The following is a 20260-nucleotide window of genomic DNA, read 5'->3' as shown; positions in this document are numbered from 1 at the left end:
AGAGCGTTCACACCCTCTCCTGATTCAAATGTTATGAAGAAATAGAGTGCTGCATGTCATCAGCATATTGCTGACACCTTGCTCCAAAACTCCTAATGACCACTCCCAATGGCTTCATATTTGGGTTGCTAGGTCTCCAGTTTTTGCCTGGAGAGTCTGGATTTTTGGGGTTCTCTCTGGGTCTCCAGGTGAGTCACCTTAATCTCTGGACTCTCAGCTTTCATTTGTTAAAAAATAAGTTTTAGGTGGTCTGGTTCAAGAGATATACACCAAAACATCATTCCCCCCCTCACAACTTCTGTTAAATGAGCTCATAGCTGGCTGCTCTAACCTTGTCCTTTCAGGTTTATAGCCAATAAGTGGATTCAGGGTTGTGATTAACAAGGCAGTAGCTAGACCCCCTTGCAAGTCTAGGAAACTGTTCTTTTTTCCTGCTGATCTGAAAATCTCATAAATTGAGTAAGTAATTGAGTAAGCTTTCAGTCTTTTTCTTTCTTGTGTGCAGGCATCAAACAAATTTAAATTTTCCTGGGCTGTTGAAGAAGGCAGTGTTTTGAAAACCTTCCCAATATGAAGCTTTAATCCACTTTTCTGGGAGTAAAGCTGCAATGCTAATCTCACATACCCAGAGTAAATCCCATTCTATTTAAGTGGATTTACTTTTGAGTAGACATGGTTACAATTGTGCTGTAAATTAATGGGACTTTTGAGTGAACATAGCAAAGAATACTGTTTGTGTTGTAAATCTTTCTTTCCCCCTCCAATCCTATTTTTAAAGCAATTAGGTAGGGCTTACTTAGATATCACTGCTTTATTATGTACTAATACTGATTTTATTTTATTTTGTTTAAAAAGTTCTGCAATGACCAAGTGGTTTTGACAATAAACTATTATATGGGGTGTATGTATGTTTACATCTCCAGTGTGTGTGTATATATGTAGTCTTTCCAATAACCGTGTGACGTAGGGTCACTGACTGGAAACCAAGGCAGCTCACAATAAGAAATAAATACTTTTAAAATCCTATAACCATAAAAACAAGTATAAACAGTTGCAAAACAGCTTACAGTGGCACCATTTTGAAGTTTGGGTTGGGTGAGAGAAGTTCCTTATCACTTGCGGTTGCAGTGCTGTGCATGCTTCCCTGTTTGAGTGAGCCCCATTGAATACATTGGGACTTGCCTCTGAGTAAACATGCTAGGATTGCACTATAAATATATTTACAGGTTGTGTAAATAATAAACATCTTTGACAGTCATGCTTATATAAATATTTCTTAATACTGTGTCCTGATAAGTATCCAATTTCACACTATGGTTGTACATCATTATTTCCTCTACATTTTAAGTGTGCCCTTCTTCCTTGGGGTGGTCATAGTTCCCCTCTGCCCTAAGGGGCAGATTAGGCTGAGAGATGGTGAATAGCCTACGGTCACCCAGTAAACTTTACAGCTTATTTCCATTTAAAAAAATTAATTAAAACAATTTACATGCAGTTTGAGTAGACCCACACAATACATTTAAAGCACATCCAGCTTGTATTTAAAGCTCATGGCTTCCCCTAAAGAATTCTGGGAAGTGCAGTTTCCCCCTCACAGTTATAGTTCCCACCACCCTTAAACTACAGTTCCCATGATCCTGTGGTGTGATTCAAATGTGTGTTAAATGTGATTTAAATGCATGGTGTAGATCTGCCCTAGGTATGATGTGTGAATTTAAAAGAACATTTTTAAAAGATACTTTTTTAAAATAGGGGAAAGGCTGTAGCTCAGTGGTTGTGCATATGCTTTGCATGCAAATGTCCAAAATTCAATTTCTGGAAAATACTATTGCCTGGAATCCTGGAGAGCCAATGCTAGTCCATGTCATCAGTACTGAGCTAGATGGTACCAAATGGCCTGAGTTGGTATAAAGTAGATTCCTTTGTTCCTAAAAGTGGAAAGAGACTCAAGGGCCACAGTGGCTGCAAAATTTATTCATGTATTTTGTTTACAACATTTATATACCAATTTATAGTAAAAACCTCAATGCGGTTTAGAGAAGGAATTAAAACAATAACATTATCGGGAAAAATAATGAAGGGCAGGTATTTTAAAATTATTCAAAATAATAAAACCAACAATGAATTAAAAACAAATTAATAGCTTCTACATGCCTGGGTACGCTTGCTTAAACAAAAATGTTTTTAACAGGTGCTGGAAAGATTACAATGAAGGTGTCTGCCTAATGTCAAAAGGCAGGGAGTTCCAAAGCGTAGGTGCTGCCACACTAAAGGATTGATTTCTTTAAAAGAGCAGAACAAGTGCTATGTGGCACAACTGAACTTGGCCTGGTAGCAAATCAGCAACCAGTGCAGATTTCAGAGCAGAGATATTATGTGCCTATATAATCTTGCGCATGTCAGCAATTGTGCCACAGCATTCTACACTATCTGCAGCCTCAGGGTCAGGTTGTGCTGTGTGGGGATTTTTGTGACCTTGGCTGACTGTCTTCTGACCTTCCTTGACAAAGGGTGGATGTTTCATTATCACAATCACACTATAATTGCTTAAGTGATTCTGAGGAAAACATCCTGTATGACCCCTGAAAAGTTAAATATTAGAACTTTGTATTATGGGCTGGAGTTAGACTTAGGGTTGCCATATTCCAGTTCCACAAATCTGGGCAGGTTAATTTGCATATTATGCAAATTATTTACAAATTATGCAAATTATTTGCATATTAATATTTGGATTGTCCAGTTGTTTTGTTTTTGTGCCTAGGAATTACCACCCAAAACTGGGGAAAGATCTGAGAAATCTTTTTTTTTAAAGCAACATTTTCAGCCTTAAATGCCTAGACTCTAGTTTCCAACACTATGGAGTATTTATTGATTGATTAAGAGAATTTATATCCTGCCCTTTTGCTGTTAAAAACAGAGCTCACCACAGCTTACAAATATAATAAAAACAATAAAAATACACAATCAATATAAAAACATAATAAAAACATAAAATAGCAACAAATATAAAGTAAGTCAGGGCAGCAGCACGGTTAGCCATAACATATACAATATATTTCAGAGATGTGGTGGGTTGAGAAAAACAAGCCAAAATGTTAGGAAAAGGAGTCTTTCACACCACATGCTCGGTTCTAAATACTGTTGCAGCAAGTTTTACAAGTTCCTCCAGTATTCCATTGGTGCAGGCACTCAGACATTCAAAGTATCTGTATGTTTCTTAGGTTTTATAAAAGCAGAGCTTTGCTTAACTCAAAATTTCTCAACCACATCTACACAGATTCCACCTCCATACTCAAAATGAAACTGGGCCTGGAAGTGTGCAACAACCCCACACATACCTTGCTAATTAGATTACCAATGCCAGGATGTCTGTCTTATGGACTACTCTCCTGCTCCCCCACACACACTGGGCATCATGAAAGACCCAGTCCTCAGAAAGAAAATAAATATCTGGTCCTCTTCAAAGTATTGATAAGCCTCTTGTTTTAATTGAAATAATAATTATAAATTCTTGTTCTTATCACTAATGGGAGTTAATTATCTTGCATATGCTGCTGTTGCTTCTATGGCTGTAACCGAGTGTTAAAGATAAGTGAAATGCAAATGGGAAAAAAAAACACAGAAGGCAGTAACACTTTCCTAAATGTAATACCATACCAACCACAAGAAGATTCCTCTGAGTAAGGCAAAAAACTAAGCATCTCACAACCAATCAGGATTCCTAACCAAAAATAGGATAAATGAAGAAATATGTATATAAGCATGACTATCAAATATATATATTATTTACACAAACTGTAAAGATATTTATAGTGCAATCCTAAGTTTATTTATTCAGAAGCAAGTCCCAGCGTATTCAGTGGGGCTTACTCAAACAGGGACAAAACTGCAACCTCAAGTGATAAGCAACTTCATTCACACAACCCAAAATTCCGAATCATGCCACTTTACGCTGTTTTGCAACAGTGTATACTTGTTTTATGGTCATTGGATTTTAAATGGCTTTATTTCTTGTTGTGAGCTGCATTGGTTTCCAACCCTACCTCACAGGGGTGTTGGAAAGACTCCATACACGCACACGTACACACAGCAGATATATAAATACATACAGCCCATATAATAGTTTATTGTCAAACCAGTTGGTCATTGCAGAAAAACCAGTATTAGTTTTAAAAAAATCAGTATTACTTTCCTACAGAATAAAAACTGTAATACCTATGTAAGCCCTGCCTACTTGCTTTAAAATTGGACTGGAGACAGAAAGAGTTTGAACACAAACATAATTCTTTTTTACATTCACTCCAAAGTCCCATTGATTTTCAGCACATTCATAACCATGTCTACTCAAAGTAAGTCCTATTGAATTAAATGGGATTTACTTTGGGCATATGGGATTAGCATTGCTTTTACAAAAAGCAAGTATTGGGAAGGTTTTCAAAACACTGCCCAAGCTCTGACTCCTGCACACAAGAGGAAAAAAAAACTGAAATGTATATACTTACCCAATTTATGAGATTTTCAGATAAACGGGGGTGGGTGGGTGAAACCACCATTTTGTTTTCTAGACACTAGGTCAATGAAACTGAAACACAATCCCTGATTGGCTGCAATGCTGAACGGGCGGGGTTAAAGCTACAAAGTGCTATAGTACAGTACTGTTTAAAGAAAGATTTAACAGTCGAGGGGGTGGCTGACGTTTTTATCTATATCTCGAGAACCGGACCACCTAGAAACTTTTTTTTTTTTAAATTAAAGCTGAGAATCCGGGCCACGTAAGGTGCTAGCCGAGCGCCGGGTGGCATGCATAGAATCCGGGTAAAACCCGGCTATCCGGGCAATATGGCAACCCTAGTTAGACTCCACCCCTTGGACTTTCCTTTGTTCTGCTTTTCAGTTTCAGTTGTGTTTTCTGTCAAGCCAGCAATAAAGAAGCATGTGTGCTTGCCTACAGTAAAAAGTAAGAGTTTGTTAATTCTGCAGTTATTATAATGAGTAGAATAGGATTGAGTGCTTATTCCTAAAGGTGAAATACAGAGATAACTTAAAGTGATCTGAAAAATGGCTACCTTGCTTTAGCCTTTACTCTTTAAAGCATTCATTGTACTCACAATCATAGTGGCTATTCTTTTCTTCTTTTTTTGGAATACTTGATGGCAAAGGATGAAAATAGTCTTAGAGGAATAGAAATATTGCTGTATACACTACAGTTAGCTAGCTAGCTGGCTGGCAGGCCACCTACGCTGTAACCCAGGCCTAATTTCTGATTTTACCAATATGTACAGCTCAATGTCAGGCCTTTTCAGGTTTCTGTACAGAAAGATCAACCCAACAACCAGAAAAAAAATCCAACTGCTTTCCACAATTAATTTCCAGTTGCTTAGTTGGCCCTTTATACAATTACACAATTAGTTTCCAAATAGTCCTTTTTGTAGCAGCCACTTAAAATGTGTTCCCTTGATTGTCCAACAGGAATGAAAATCTAAAGGTCAGGAACAAGACTAGAAGGAGGGACTCTCAAGGAGGAGTTAACAAACACACCCTATAGTATTTATTTTCTCTCTGCCCTTCCCTAAACTTATGTTGTACACAAGTGTGTTTTTCAGGTGGAATTTTAAACTGAGATAACTAATGCAGCATCAAAGCCAAGCTCAGGAGCTCACTATCATTACCCAAGAAGTTCAGTTTATGAACAATCAGAACACAGGGACAGACCACAGGTGAAAGGGGACTAGGCAAGGTCATGCTCTTGAGTCTGGTATTCCTGGGGATCTCTCAAAGAAGGATGAGACAATTCAACACATTAACCTTCATTCATGTAAATTAACACACTCTGGATGGAGAGGGAGTGAAGGAAAGGTCACTGCATTTCCTTTCCCCTGGCCTAACCATCACATCCTCTCCACCAGTTGGGGGGTGGATTGACTGGCACTATGCTCCTCTCCCCCTCAAATGTCTGCATAGAAACATGGCTGCCCTACCTAGAAATGTGGCTATTCAGAAGTAAGTCCTATTGAGTTCTATAGGGCTTAGTCCCTTAGTAAGTATGTTTAGAATTGCAGCCTTCAGGGGCATCCATCTTTCCTCCTGACTGCTCCCATCTAACATCTCGACAACAGTAGGGTTGTTACTTCCTAAAATGGCCTTCTGGTGACTGGCCTGACCTGAAGGCACTTAAACCCTTCTTGCCAGAAACAAGTAGGCTAGATTAAATGTTACCTACCCAGGCTCCATCTTTTAGCTAAGATTTCTATCCAATCAGAGAAATGTTTTTGTTTGAATTGTATGTGCCAAGCAAATGTGGTTGATACTTCATGTATCATGCTTAATGAGATCACTAGGGCCCACTCCTGAAATCCCAGGGTTTGGATGCTTCTGACCTGGCAGCCCTACTTCATATAGATGTTTAATAGCACTGGAGAGACAATAGTACTCTGTGGAACCACATAGCCCAAGTGCCAGGGGGCCAAGGAACACATGTGCCCCTGAAGGTAGGAACAGAACCACCGTAATACAGTGCCTCTAATACCCATCCAGGAGGATACCATGGTCAATGGTATCAAGATCACTGAGAGATTGAGCAGAAGTCACAGGGTCACACTTCTCCTGTCTCTCTCACGCTAAAGGTCACCCATTTATTTATTTTATTTTATTTATTTATTGTATTTATATACCGCCCCATAGCCGAAGCTCTCTGGGCAGTTTACAATAACATCAGGGTGACCAAGGCTGATTCTGTTCTGAAACCAGGTTTGAATCCAGACTGTGATGGATCTAGATAATCAGTCTCATCCAGGAATGCTTGTAATTGCTCTACAACCACTTTCTCCACCACCTTTGCAAAGAAAGGGGTCTTGGCGACTGGTCTATAGTAGTTACACTCCATTGGGTCCAGTGTGGGCTTTTTAAAAAGTGGATGAACCCCCGCCTCTTTAAGGGGAGGGGCATCATCAAAGATGTGCTTACTACACCTGTGATCCATTCAGTCATGTCACTCCAGCTAGCTTTAATAAGCCAGGATGGACAAGGATCTAATGAGCAGGTGGTTGGGTGCATCAATGCAAGTATCTTGTCCACATCATCAATAGGGTCAATAATACTGGGCCAGATGGACCAATGATCTGACTTGGTATAAGGCAGCTTCTTATGAACTCAACAGGAACCATCTACATGTGTTGATCTCAGTGCCTGCATCAGAAGCAATGGGTAGCAACCTTCTTTAATGTTCGTGATGGATCCATTCCTTGATCCATCTGAGCTAAGATTCCAGAAAACGCTGACACAGGACACTATCAGTCTATCCCAGGTCCTTTACTTGACTAGCTAAATGGGAGGAAGACGTGCTATAGTATCCAGCATTTTACTGTAGGGATATGTGAATCAAGAGACAATCAGAATCTTTACATGTTGGCCTTCGAAAACTTCTGGAAGTCCTTGTAGAGCAGAAACATGTATAGAACAAATGCACGGGAATGGGGAAATGGATTACATCTCCTGGCCACACCCACAAAATGCTGGTATGCCTGTGGCCATTCCCTCTGTTGTTGCATTTTGGAGATAATGATTAAAAGGCCTGATTAAAGGCAGCCGCCGGCGAGATCATATCACTCCAGTGCTAAAAGAGCTGCACTGGTTACCAGTTGCTTACCGGGCCCAATTCAAGGTGTTGGTTTTGACCTTTAAAACCCTATACGGTTTTGGCCCAGTCTATCTAAAGGAGCGCCTCCAGCATCATCAGCTGTGCCGCCCAACAAGATCAGCCTCAAAAGACCTTCTCTCCATCCCATCAGTCACAACAGCCAAACTGGTGAGGACTAGAGAGAGGGCTTTTTTTTTTTATCATTAATTTTTATTCAAATTTTTCAAAGACAAAAAATAAAACAAAACAAAACAAAAATAATTAAACAATAAAATAAAATGTTGACTTCCGATTTGTCGCAGATCAGTTATAGGTCTACAATATATAACAATCCTGTCTCTTAAATTATATTATAAAATCACTTTCCTCCAGTAGTTATCTTAATTAATCATCAAATCTCATAAACATTACTTTATTCTTTCCACAAAAAGTCAAAGAGAGGTTTCAATTCCTTGAGAGATATATCTTTCAATTTTTCTCCAAATAAACATGTCGATTAATCCATCTCATTCAAATCTGTTAGGTCCAATAATTTCAATAGCCATTCTTCCATTATCAATATTAATTCCACCTTCCATCTTCAATAATCCTGTTAAGTCCAGTAATTTCAGTAGCCATTCTTCCATTATCAGTATCCCATAATAATCTTGTTGTCATAGCCATAGTCCAAATAAACATATTGATTAATCCATCTCATCAAATCTGTTAGGTCCAATAATTTCAATAGCCATTCTTCCATTATCAATATTAATTCCATCTTCCATCTTCAATAGTCCTGTTAAGTCCAGTAGTTTCAGTATCCATTCTTCCATTATCAGTATCCCATGATAATCTTGCTATCATAGCCATAGTCATATAATAAGAGTCTGATGGGGATTTCCTTTATCAGAAATATTTCCTTGCCATCAATTCTGAATATGTTGCTGAAATATTGTTGTAAAGTCATATCTCTGTTCTTCTTTTTTACAAAATGCACTGGCTCATCTCTTGAGAATTTTTCCATTGTCACATATCTGTAGTTAATTCCATAGATTTTTTCTATGTCAAGCTCCATCACATCATTCCAGTCCAGAAAGTTATCCAAGACATTGATAACTTTATCACTAATATCTTCATTAATTTCTTCAGAGACAACGTTGAGTTCCAAACAGTAAACTTTATTTCTAATATCCGTAAACTCCAGATCTTTTTCCAGTGCCACATTTGTTCCAATCTCCAAGGCTTGTATCTTCCCTTTAATTTTTCTTTTCTCATCTCTAATCTCAACAATCTCCTCTCTCACAGAATCCCCTATTTCTTTAAGCTCCTGCGTCATTTTGCTAAGTTCAATTTTCATCTCCTGTCTACCCTGTCTCAGGGTTTGTTTTGTTATCACAATCTCATCCATTATTTTCTGAAACATAATTTCTTCCATGGTCTCAGTCACTTTCCTGGTTGCCATTCTTTAAACCACAAAAACAAAAATTATTTCAGCCACAATTGGGTTAATATTCCAGGCTTACATCAGAGTGTAAACTGTACAGCCTGCCTTATCTCTTATATGTTCAGGAATACAAAACAAATTTAGTTCCCAGCATCAAAACAGTTAGTGGCGTCGTGAACAAGCAGATTCGTCAAAATGAAATAGACCAAAAAGAAAATAGTCCCGGACATATAATACTCCAAAGTTCATAAATCAAATTTATTTGTTTTTTTTCCCCTCCTCGAAATAGAAATCCCTCTTCCATTAGTATCTTTAGAATGCACTTCCAGGCCAGCTTTTTGCCATAAAAACACAGATAAGCTTTTTCAATTTCTTTCCTCCTTAATTTCGTAAATAGAAGAGAAGAGTTATAACTCACCAGAAATTCTTTATAGCTGATTCATTGACAAATCTTTTTGCTGTAACAATTTAAACCAAGTGAAGAAAAAATAGAAAGAAGGATGCTTGCCTGTTAAAGTCCGTTTTTCTTTGTAGAAAAGATAAACGTGTCGCTAAATCAGTTAGAGCTTGTTGGAATGTCCGTCCGGCATGCTGGCTGGACCTTCTCTCATAAATTAATTATGAAATCCAGTCCTCCCAACAAAAACAGACTTTGTGGTTAATCTCTACGTTTCTCCCTGCCCGGGAGAAAATCTTTACCAGTCAAAAAGAACGTTCTGACCCATTTTAAAACTGAAAAAGCTTCTTCTGAGACGAGAGCTCGTCTCAAAAAGCAGGAACAGGTGAAGTCATCCTTCCCGGAAGTCGAGAGAGGGCTTTTTCAATTGTGGCCCCCACCCTGTAGAACTCCCTCCCAAATGATCTCCGCCATGCCCCTTCTATGATGAGTTTCTGCTGGGCCTTGAAGACTTGGCTCTTCAGGTAGGCTTTTGGGGTGGGCTAGATTTTATCTTCATTGTTTTTAGATTTTCAATGTCTAGGTATTATATGCCTATGTTGTACGTCGCCCAGAGTGGCTGGACAGCCAGCCAGATGGGCGACTAATAAATTCTATAAATAAATAAAAAATAAATGCACTCTATGGCCTAGGGGGTTGGACTTGGTGGCCTTATAGGCCCCTTCCAACTCCACGATTCTATGATTCTATTATCTTCCCTCATTAACAATTCATACCTTGTTAGCATAAGATAGGGGTGGCCATTCATGTGATCCCATGTGGTTGGCAAGGAAGGGAAAACAAGAAAGGAGTCATAGAGAGAGTGGGTTGGTAGAAAGTGTGTGTGTGTGTCCCAGCCACTTTTTACTTGGCTTTGCCTCCCCCTGCCCACCACTGAGTCTGTGACCCCTCCCAACAGATTACCCCTGAGGGAATATTGCCTCAACCGAATAAAGGTCAATGAAGGAGAAGGAGAGGGTTCATCTGCACACACCTTATATCTTTGTGCCCACGTTGTTGTAGGCACAGCTAAGGAACACCAGATTTCTCCACTCTACAGGAAACAAGAGAATAGCCAGTATTAAGCCTAACCATCTTTTGACTTTATCAACCTTGTTAATGAAGGCAGGTGAAAGAGGTTATTCATCTGGAGATCTGGATCCACAGTGAGTCTTCAGTAAATCTGTCAGTTGCTATAAATTTTAAACAATCTTCCTGTTTTTCTTTTGCTTGTATTGTATTCTTTTGATTTAATACTGTCTCATCATGAATTGAAGGCCCCCAGACTTTTTTTTTTTTAACAGGGAGAGGGGTAAGTATATTCTGTAACATGCCTTTGACACAATAACAGAGCATTAGTGGTGCATTTATGCTGGACCACCACACATCATTCCATTTTATCAGTTGTTCTACAAAACATTCCCAATGTTACTGTACTATTGGTGTCAGGAGGGGCACTCTTGCATGACAATGCAACAAAAGAAGGACAAAAAGTAAACTGGAACATTTGTGGTAGAGAAAATTATAGATTTTCAGTAGGAAGTTATGGGTCATGCACTGACTAGAAAGCAAGCAGTATGTTATGATCTGAAACCTTTGCAGAAGTAAATAGTATTGAAAGTGGGATTGCAGATAACTGCCCCGATATGATCCTAAGCAAAAATAAAATGGATGTCTGGAACGGTTCTGAATCTGTAGTCCTCAAAGTAAACATACATAGGATTGTGCAGTAAAAAAAGAGGGGTCATTTTCATTGGTGATCACTCGTGACCGAGTAAGGTTGTCTTCCAAAATAAAGTCTTTAGCAGTGGGTCTGTAAGTGACTGTGGAGGCCAATCCTAGATCCTCACAGCCTCCCACAGTGAGGACATAGGTGTCATGTCTCCCTCAGAGGACTCATCCGAGGAGGAAGAGGAATGGGAGACCACAGACCCAGGAGAGGGGACAAGCAGGGAGACAGCCCAGAACCTTCGCCAGACCAGGGACAAGCCCCTGAGGGATCCCACCTGTCAGAGTCAGGAAGTGACCAGGAGGCTGGCCCTTCCCCAGCAGAGAGAAGACACCAACAGGTGTTGCAGCAACGAAGGCAATCAGCCCGATTAAGGAGCAGGAGACCTTGCAAGAACACAGGCTGATTGTACGCATCTGGGTCTTGTAAGCCTGATTGTAAGCCTGACCAAATGCAGAGTATAAAAGACTGGAAGGAAAGGGAGACTCCTTGCTAGAGTCAATGTCAAGCCTTGCTGCAGACAGTACTCCAGCTCTCCTGTTGACCCATACCCTTGGACCCTGCCCTGCCTGATTGGGATCTCTTGGTTTACAAACAATGGACTACCTTAAGGACTCGACTCTCTGCATTCCTCTTTGGCACTTTCCAAATGGTAACATGCTGCCTTTCAGATTTATGGTCTGGCCTGCGGCTGATATCTGTTCATTAGCGGCTCGCCTCTCTGCACCCCCGAGTTTGACAATAGGTTTCCAGATGGAAGATGGCTGCAATGAGGATTTGTTTGACATGCCTTCTGCTTGGCTTGTTTGTCCCTTTCACTCTGTATTCTTCAGAGTCCATAGCACCTTTGATAATAGCTGACCTCCACTTGGGACGCTCATGGGCCAAGACTTCCCAGTTATTTTTTAAGGTTATTTTTAAGAACATCTTTAAACCTCTTTTGCTGTCTACCAATATTCCGTTTTCCATCCTTAAGTTGGGAGTAGAGTATGTGCTTTGGAAGACGATGATCAGGCATTCAGACAACATGGTCGGTCCAGCAAAGGTGATGTTGGAGGATCATTGTTTTAATGCTGGTGGTGTTTGCTTTTTCCAATATGATAACATTAGTCCGCCTATCTTCCCAAGTAATTTGCAGAATTGTCTGGAGGCAGCGTTGGTGGAATCTTTCAAGAAGTTGGGAGTGGTGTTTATAGATGGTACATGTTTCACAGGCGTACAGTAAGGTCGGTAGTACAATGGCTTTGTAAATAAGCATTTTGGTCTCCCTGTGAATATCCTGATCCTCGAACACTCTGTGTTTCATTCGGGAGAATGAGGAACTCGCAGAGCTCAGACAATGTGGAATTTCAGCATCGATGTCAGCTTTTATAGAGAGATTTTTTTATTTTTTTATTTATTTATTGTATTTATATACCGCCCCATAGCCGAAGATGGCTGCAAAGATAAGAAAAGTGATCAACATTCTCCAGCGTCGTACTGTTAAGCTGGATTGATAGTACTACAGAGGGACTAGTTCGCACCTGCTGATGAAGCACTTTGGGGGTTTTTATATGAAGCCAGAGGCCAAACTTTCCATATGCTTTTGCAAAGACATTTGGGATAGTTTGAAGATCTTCCTCTGAATGTGCGGAGACTCCATTATCATCGGCATATTGAAGTTCTACTACAGAGGTTGTAATTACCTTACTTTTTACTTTCAGCCTGCTGAGATTAAAAAGGTTTCCATGTGTTTGATGTGTACTTTCCACACCAGCGAGAAGTTTCCCCTCAACAAGGTGTAGAATCATGACAATGAAAATGGTAAATAAGGTCAGAGCAATGACACATCCCTGTTTTTCACCTGATCCCACTCTGAATGGATTGCTTTGAGAGCCATTGTTATCCAAAATTGTCTCCGTCATGTTGTCATGGAGAACTCGCAAAATATTCACAAATTTATCAGGGCATCCAATTTTCAGAAGGATGGTCCAGAGAGCTGTTCAATTTACTGTATCAAAGGCCTCAGTCAGATCAATAATCACCATATATAGAGGTTGGTTTTCCTCCCGGCATTTTTCTTGAAATTGTTGTGCAGTGAAGATCATGTCCACAGTCCACCTGTAAGGGCAGAAACCATTTTGGGATTCAGGGAGGATGTCTTCTGAAATAGGTAGGAGGTGATTTATGAGGATCCTTGCAAGGATTTTACCTGCAGTAGCAAGAAGAGAGATACCTCGATAGTTCCCACAATCTGTTCTATCACCCTTCTTAAAAAGAGTGATAATTATAGAGTTCCTAAGGTTTTCCGGGATCTCCTCCCTCATCTAGATCTTTTCAATGAGCTTATGAAGTTGTTGTGTAAGTTCAGGCCCACCTTTTTTAAAGACTTCAGCAGGAATCCCATCAGGTCCACTAGCTTTGTTATTTTTCATTTGTTTGATGGCTTTACTGACTTCATCCAGATTTGGGGATACTGCAAGCTCATCTCAGATTTGTTATTGAGGGATTTGTGAGAAGACCTCACCAGCCATGATAGTTACAATTAAGGAAGTTGTGGTTATGCTCTTTCCAGCACAGTACAATAGACTTTATCTTTGAGAAGTTTGGTACCATCACTTGAGCGTAAAGGATTCGTACCATGAGTTGTTGGTCCATAGATGGCCTTTGTGGCATTAAAAAGCCCCGTATATCATGACAATCTGGAAAATGCTGGATTTCTTGAGCTTTCTTTATCCACCAGGCATTTTTAAGTTCTCTAGTTCTTTGTTGGACCTCAGCCTTTGTACTGTCATAGATTTTCTTCTTAGCAGTGCAGTCAATGTCATTCTGCCATATCCGGAAGGCCTTCCTTTTCTTGTCAATGATACATTCAATCTCAGTATCATTCTCATCAAACAAGTCCTGATATTCCTTAGTTTGGTATCCAATAGTTTCACATGCTGCAATAATGGAAGTCTTCAGTTTAATCCAGTGTTCCTTGACATTTTCAGGGATTTTCAGGGAGAGTTGAGAGTCGTTCATTAATGCCAATAGCAACTTCTGACAAGAGCTTCACAAGATTATTATTAATAGCAAAGTCTACTCCATGTATTCTTCGTTCTTATTCAGGCAATCCTTTCCAGAAGAAGGTGTAGCCTCCTTTTTCTTCCTTCTGTTCTTCTCCTGCTCTTTGAGATTCTTGGAGTGCTGCTATGTCAATATTAAAATGTCTAACTTCCTCATGATGATGGCAGTCCTGCATTCAGGACATTCACTATCTGCATTGTCCAGCAATGTCCGTATATTCTATGTTCCAAAATTCAATTGTCTTTTGCGACCACTAAGTGGTGACCCCACTGGACAAGGTAATCTAGTCAGGGAAAGAGATGAGGCAGACTATGTTTAGGGCACCTTTTCTAGCCTCCTCCCCATATGGGGTGAGCAGAATGGATCCTGAATAGGACTGCTCAGTTGTAGATATAGCTGCCGAACCACTCAGCTGCCTCGGTCCTTGAGCCAGGATGACTGAGTCTGTATCCACCGCCCATGTGCTGGTCCATGACTAAGGGCTTCCAGATTTCAGAGTCCTGCCCCATCACCATTTGCCAATCGCCATGGGACTTTTGTTTGGGTTGGGTTGGAAGACACCTGTGTGAGAATTTGTTTCATGTGGGGAGATCGGCGCATAATGATCAACATACAATGTTGACCGGAAAAATCTTTGATACAATGGCATGGATACCACGACAATTGGAAGTCTTTTATTAGCTGCAGCCTTCATCTGCCTTCACAGCCATTGCAACATACACACTGTAATTCTCCGCCTGTTCTGCCGTTGAGGACATTCTTGAATCATTCTTCATGTGGTTCCTCTCCCTTGACCTTACAGCCATGGGTGACCCTGCTGGGAGTACATGATTCCCAATGGCATCACTCATAGGGTTCATTGGAACATGCAAGCCCACTCACCACTACAAGGTGACAATCCAGTGTGTGGGTATTGTCCAAGTCCAAGTCTATGCTTCAACGGCAAACTCAGACAAAGAGGAATTGGAGAGATTTTACCCAGGACTACAGGAAGGAATTGATCACACACCAAAACAAGATGTTATGATAATCATGGGGGACTGGAACACAAAAGTAGGGAACAGAGAAGAATTAGAAATTGTGGGGAAATGGGGCTTAGGACAAAGAAATGAAGCAGGAGAAAGACTTACTGAATTCTGTGAAGCCAATAATTTGTTGCTTGCAAACACATTTTTTGAGCAACCAAAAAGTTGACTGCACATGTGGACATCACCAAATGGTCAACATAGGAATCAAATTGATGATATAATTGGTAGCAGAAGATGGAGAAGTTCCATACTTTCCGCAAAAACAAGACCAGGAGCAGACTGTGGTACAGATCATGAACAGGTAATATAGAAAATCAGAGTAAAGCTAAATCAGAAAAGCTCTGTTTCCTGACTCCTAACAGAGCAGAGCAGAGGGAGCTGTCTCAGTTGGTCTACAGGTGAGGAGCTATAAGCAAGCCAGCTTTCAGAGAGTGAGCGAACAGGCAGAGCAAACAGGAGTTTGACAAAGGAGTTCGACAGGGGAGGCCCTTAAAAAAAATACTAATTCCCCTTGTACAGTGCAGCACATACCAGTGGGACTCTCAAGTTTACCCTGAAGTAGGACATGACAAAGCACAGGCCACTCCAAAACAAGTAGTTAGAAAGAAACAAAAGGTAGAAGAGAGAATGAATGGGAAGGATGCTCCAGTGGCTGTGACCTGCAAGATGTGTGCCATGTTTGTTTTCTTGCCTGACAATCACATGGCATACAAGTGCAAGCTCATAGCATTGTTGGAAGAAAAAGTGAGAGGCCTGGAATGGCGGGTGGCCACACTGAGGACTATAAGAGAAGATGAAGAGTTCTTAGACAGAACGCTGGAACAACAGCAGCAAAGAGAAGTGGAGTTGGAAGAGCAACAGCATGTGGTAGCAGAAGAGGAGACTGCTTTGGAGAGGAAAGGGTGACAGTTAGGAGAAGAGCTAGAAGACACCCTTCACCAGTGGAACTATGGAACTGCTTCCACCACTTGAGGATGAGACTGGAGGACAGCCTGTGGTGGAAGAATTACAGGAGACCCCGTGCAACAATGAACAAGAGGCTGAAGCTCAATCAAGCAGGGGCAATGAAACCACGCCCCACAACAAGAAGAGTACTAGTAGTGGGAGACTCCCCACTCCCTACTCCCTGTTCAATGCCAGGTGCCATTGTGCAATGGCAGTAAGACTGGCCCAGAATTCAACATATCCCATGTTGGCTCAACCCTACCCCTTCCTCCTCCTCAGAATGCCCCATTTCAGGGCTTTCTGCTGGCTCCCACTCACAGAGTTCCCATCAGCCCTCCTGCACATTTGGCAGACAGAAGGGGAGATCAGCACCGATAGAGTGACTCTTGCATCACACATTGATAGCAGCTAGCAGGAGGCCAGCTTAGCTGAGTGGAAGGACATCCCTGCTCATTTCTGGTATAAGAGGGTCTTGGATTGCTCTGCCAGTTGATGACCATCACACACACATGTGGACACAAATGCTATAGTTTAATTCTGTGCTGTGCGAAGAAGTATTTCCTCTTGTTAACTCTGAATCTTCTACCATTCAGTCAGAGCTTGGAAAAGTTACTTTTTAAAACTACAACTCCCATCAGCCCCAGCCAGCATGGCCACTGGATTGGGCTGATGGGAGTTCAAAAAAGTAACTTTTCCGAGCTCTGCATTCAGTTTCATTAAATGACCCTGGGTTCTAGTATTATCACAGAGGGAGAAAAACATCTCTCTGTCCACTTTCTCCACACTGTGTATAATTTTGTACATCTCAATGATGTTGTCCTGTCCCACCGTCCTTACTCACCATTTTTCTAAACTAAACATTGTAACTTTTCCTCATTGGGGAGTTTCTTTGTTTATTATGTGCAGTTATTGCCTTCCTGTCATCAATGTCAAGATTGCAGTATATAATAATAACAATAGCCCCAAGGGGCTCAAGGTTAGGGTATTTAAAGGAAGCGCTTCCCCATACCAACCCCTCTGATGTTTAAGATTGATGGAGAAAGCTCAGTTTGTGGAGTCCTTGGTGACTGTGGCCTGTGGGGCTGCCACACAAAGCACAGCCTTCTTAGTGGCAGCACCCCAGTTCTGGAGCCCTCTTCCAGTGGAAAACCAGCTGTTTCCATATTGGTTTTGTACATGCTTCAGTTAAAAACTTATTTATGAAGGCCTGTGGAACATAGTGGAAATCGTTTTATCTACCACTTCTGTCACTGTTGTATTTTATTTTAATTGATTTTGGTCATGTTTGTGTGTAGTATTTATAAAGGCTGTTAGTCACCCTGGGCTCTGTTGTGACAAAGAGTGGGATAAAAGATAAGGGTTGTATCCAAACACCGCCATTCCACTTGGAGAACAGACTTCCACTTTTGAGATGGAACTTCCCCTCCTCTCTTCCCCCCTGCGGCCTACCACAGACTCTCACAATCTGCTCCAGAGGGTTGGGGGATTCTCCAGAGCAGATTTGGAGGGTGCACAGGGAGAGGAGAGGCGAAGGAGAGGGAAGTCCCACTGCATGAGTCAAACTCCATGCATGCAGTGTTGTATACAATCCTAAGTATGTAAATACATTTTTTAACTCATAGAAGTTTGCCAAGGGCCTTTCCAAGCTCTATTGTCTGGGAAATGCTAAGAATAGTACGTAAGACTTTCTGTATCTAAGTATGAGTTTTTCCTTCTACCACTGAGGGAATGTGCCTTCACAAGGAGGGTGGTAAACATTACAGTGTAGTGATGCATACTAGCGCTGGCGCAAATATGGGAGTTAAGCAGGGATGGGAAAACTTGTGACTCACCAAATGTTGTTAGATGCGAATCCCTATCCACCCAAGTCAGCATGGCCAATGGTTGGGGATGGTGGGAGTTGTAGTCCAACAGCAACATCTGAAGGCCACAGGTTCCCCACCTCTAGAGTAAAGTACTTCATATTGAAGAGAGTAATGTTTTGCAAAAATGTTTCCTTACCAATGGATCATCAGTGGAACTTTATCTGCTTTTTGTTAAACAACAGTTGTTGAAACTCAGATGATTCGTACATTATAAACAGGTTCTTTTAACATGCACCATTAACTGAGCTGCTTGCATTATTCTGAATGAAAATATTACTGCATCAAGCCCAGTGCTATCTACCCTGACTGGTAGTAGCTCTCAGGCAAATCTTTCACATTCCTATAACTGCAGAGCCTATCAAGCCTGAGGCAGCTGTCATAGCCGAGGTAGAGAGACAGAGACAAGAAACCTTGTTGCTCAGGCAAGTAATTTACTTGTATTTATTAATTGTTTTTATAACCTGTCTTTCCTCCTGATGGAGCCCAGGGTGTGTGGCTAGTACCATTTTTAAAACCATATAAAATCTGAACAGCATAAAAAAATCATAAAACAAAAATGAAAAATAATGGAAAACTGTTAAAAGCTTTAGTACCATACAGTGTACTCTCTTTTGCTGTACTGTGCAATTAACCACCAGATGCCTTGCTAAAGAAATACATTTTAAGGCAATGTTGAAAGATCAATCTGCTGTCTGTCAGAAGAGAGGTTTAAAAGCAGGGAGCCACCACTGAGAAGGCCCTACTGTGTCCCATGATCCCACAGACCTTGTCTGTTGGTGGCACCACAAGCAGGGCCTCCCAGCAAACCTCAAACCACAGGCTGTGACATTTTAGGGGAGACACTCTGTTAGTAGCTTTTATAGCTTTCCCTGTTCATGAGGGCTCCATAGCCGGCCTGAGTGTGTGGGGCCATTTTAGTAAGATGCTCCAAACTGAAGTTCTGATAGGTCATCATGTGTAGTAGCCACAAACAGGGATACTGTCCCTAACCAAAGAAAAACCTTAAATCAGGGGTCACCATCACCAACATGGTGCCCATGGATGCCTGTATCTCTTATGACATCTACCAAAGGGCTCAATATATATCCTTAAAAAACCCCACCCCACATGCACTGGCTTAGCCTGTCCTACATTGAACATGCCCCCTTTCAATATGCCCACTTTTAATTGGATTACAGGATTTGCCACCTACCCTCTCTTCTGTCCTGAACAGAGGAGAAGTGCAAAAAGCTTCTCTCTGTGAGTGAGAATAGTGGTAGCTGAGGTAGGTGCCTTTTTCCACTGGTGGAAAGGGGTGGGCATTTTTGGGTCCTCTTAGATGTGGCTGCCATTTTGGATTAAGTTGCATCCACATGGCAGCCATTTTGTGTCTGACAGCTGTGACATTTTCTCACAATTCCAAAAGTGCCCACTGGCTCCCAAATAAAGACAGAGGATGATATATGTAATTACCAATTCATATAGTGGGTAATAATTCAAATTGCCAGACTTGCAGTCCTCTTCACTGGTATAAATAGTGGATTTGACTACTCCAGATTAGATATGTATAGATTATGTTCTCATATATATGCAGATCTTTCTTGCAGTCACCATCCTCCTAATATAAACATGCTATGGGCTGGATGTACTATATATTGTAGCTCATCTGGTTTGATAAAATTATTATAGAATGAGGAGAATGTCAGAAACATCTGCAAACAATGTGTGCTCTACCACTGTATGGCTTTGTTCCATGTGAATGTTTTAGCTGCATGAACAACATATGAGAAGTATTGTGATGGAAAGCTCAGTGCCAACTTCCATTAGTGATGATTTCAGCATCCCAAGTACACACTACTCGTGGAAGGTGAGTCTTCTGAAGTGCAATGTGGTAGTTAGACAAGGGCTTCTTTCACACTGTACTTTATTCTGTTATTCTGATAATTTCTTACCTGGTAATTTGCGCATTATATTTGATCTTTCACACGATGCACAAGCTAGCTCCAGAATTCTAGTGGAATGTAGTGGAAGTTTAGCGCAAATTTCCGTGATAAATGATTGCAGAAATAATCTGTTAGCAAGGCTGGGAACCTGGAAGATTGCAGGAGTTTTTCAATAGCTGCAGCCACTCACGTGACAGGCATCCCAGCATGAAGTGAGTTCCCGCCCTT

The sequence above is a fragment of the Rhineura floridana genome, chromosome 5, assembly GCF_030035675.1.
Source record: "Rhineura floridana isolate rRhiFlo1 chromosome 5, rRhiFlo1.hap2, whole genome shotgun sequence".
Lineage (NCBI taxonomy): Eukaryota > Metazoa > Chordata > Lepidosauria > Squamata > Rhineuridae > Rhineura > Rhineura floridana.
The sequence above is the reverse complement of the archived record's forward strand: the minus strand, read 5'-3'. Positions refer to the sequence as shown.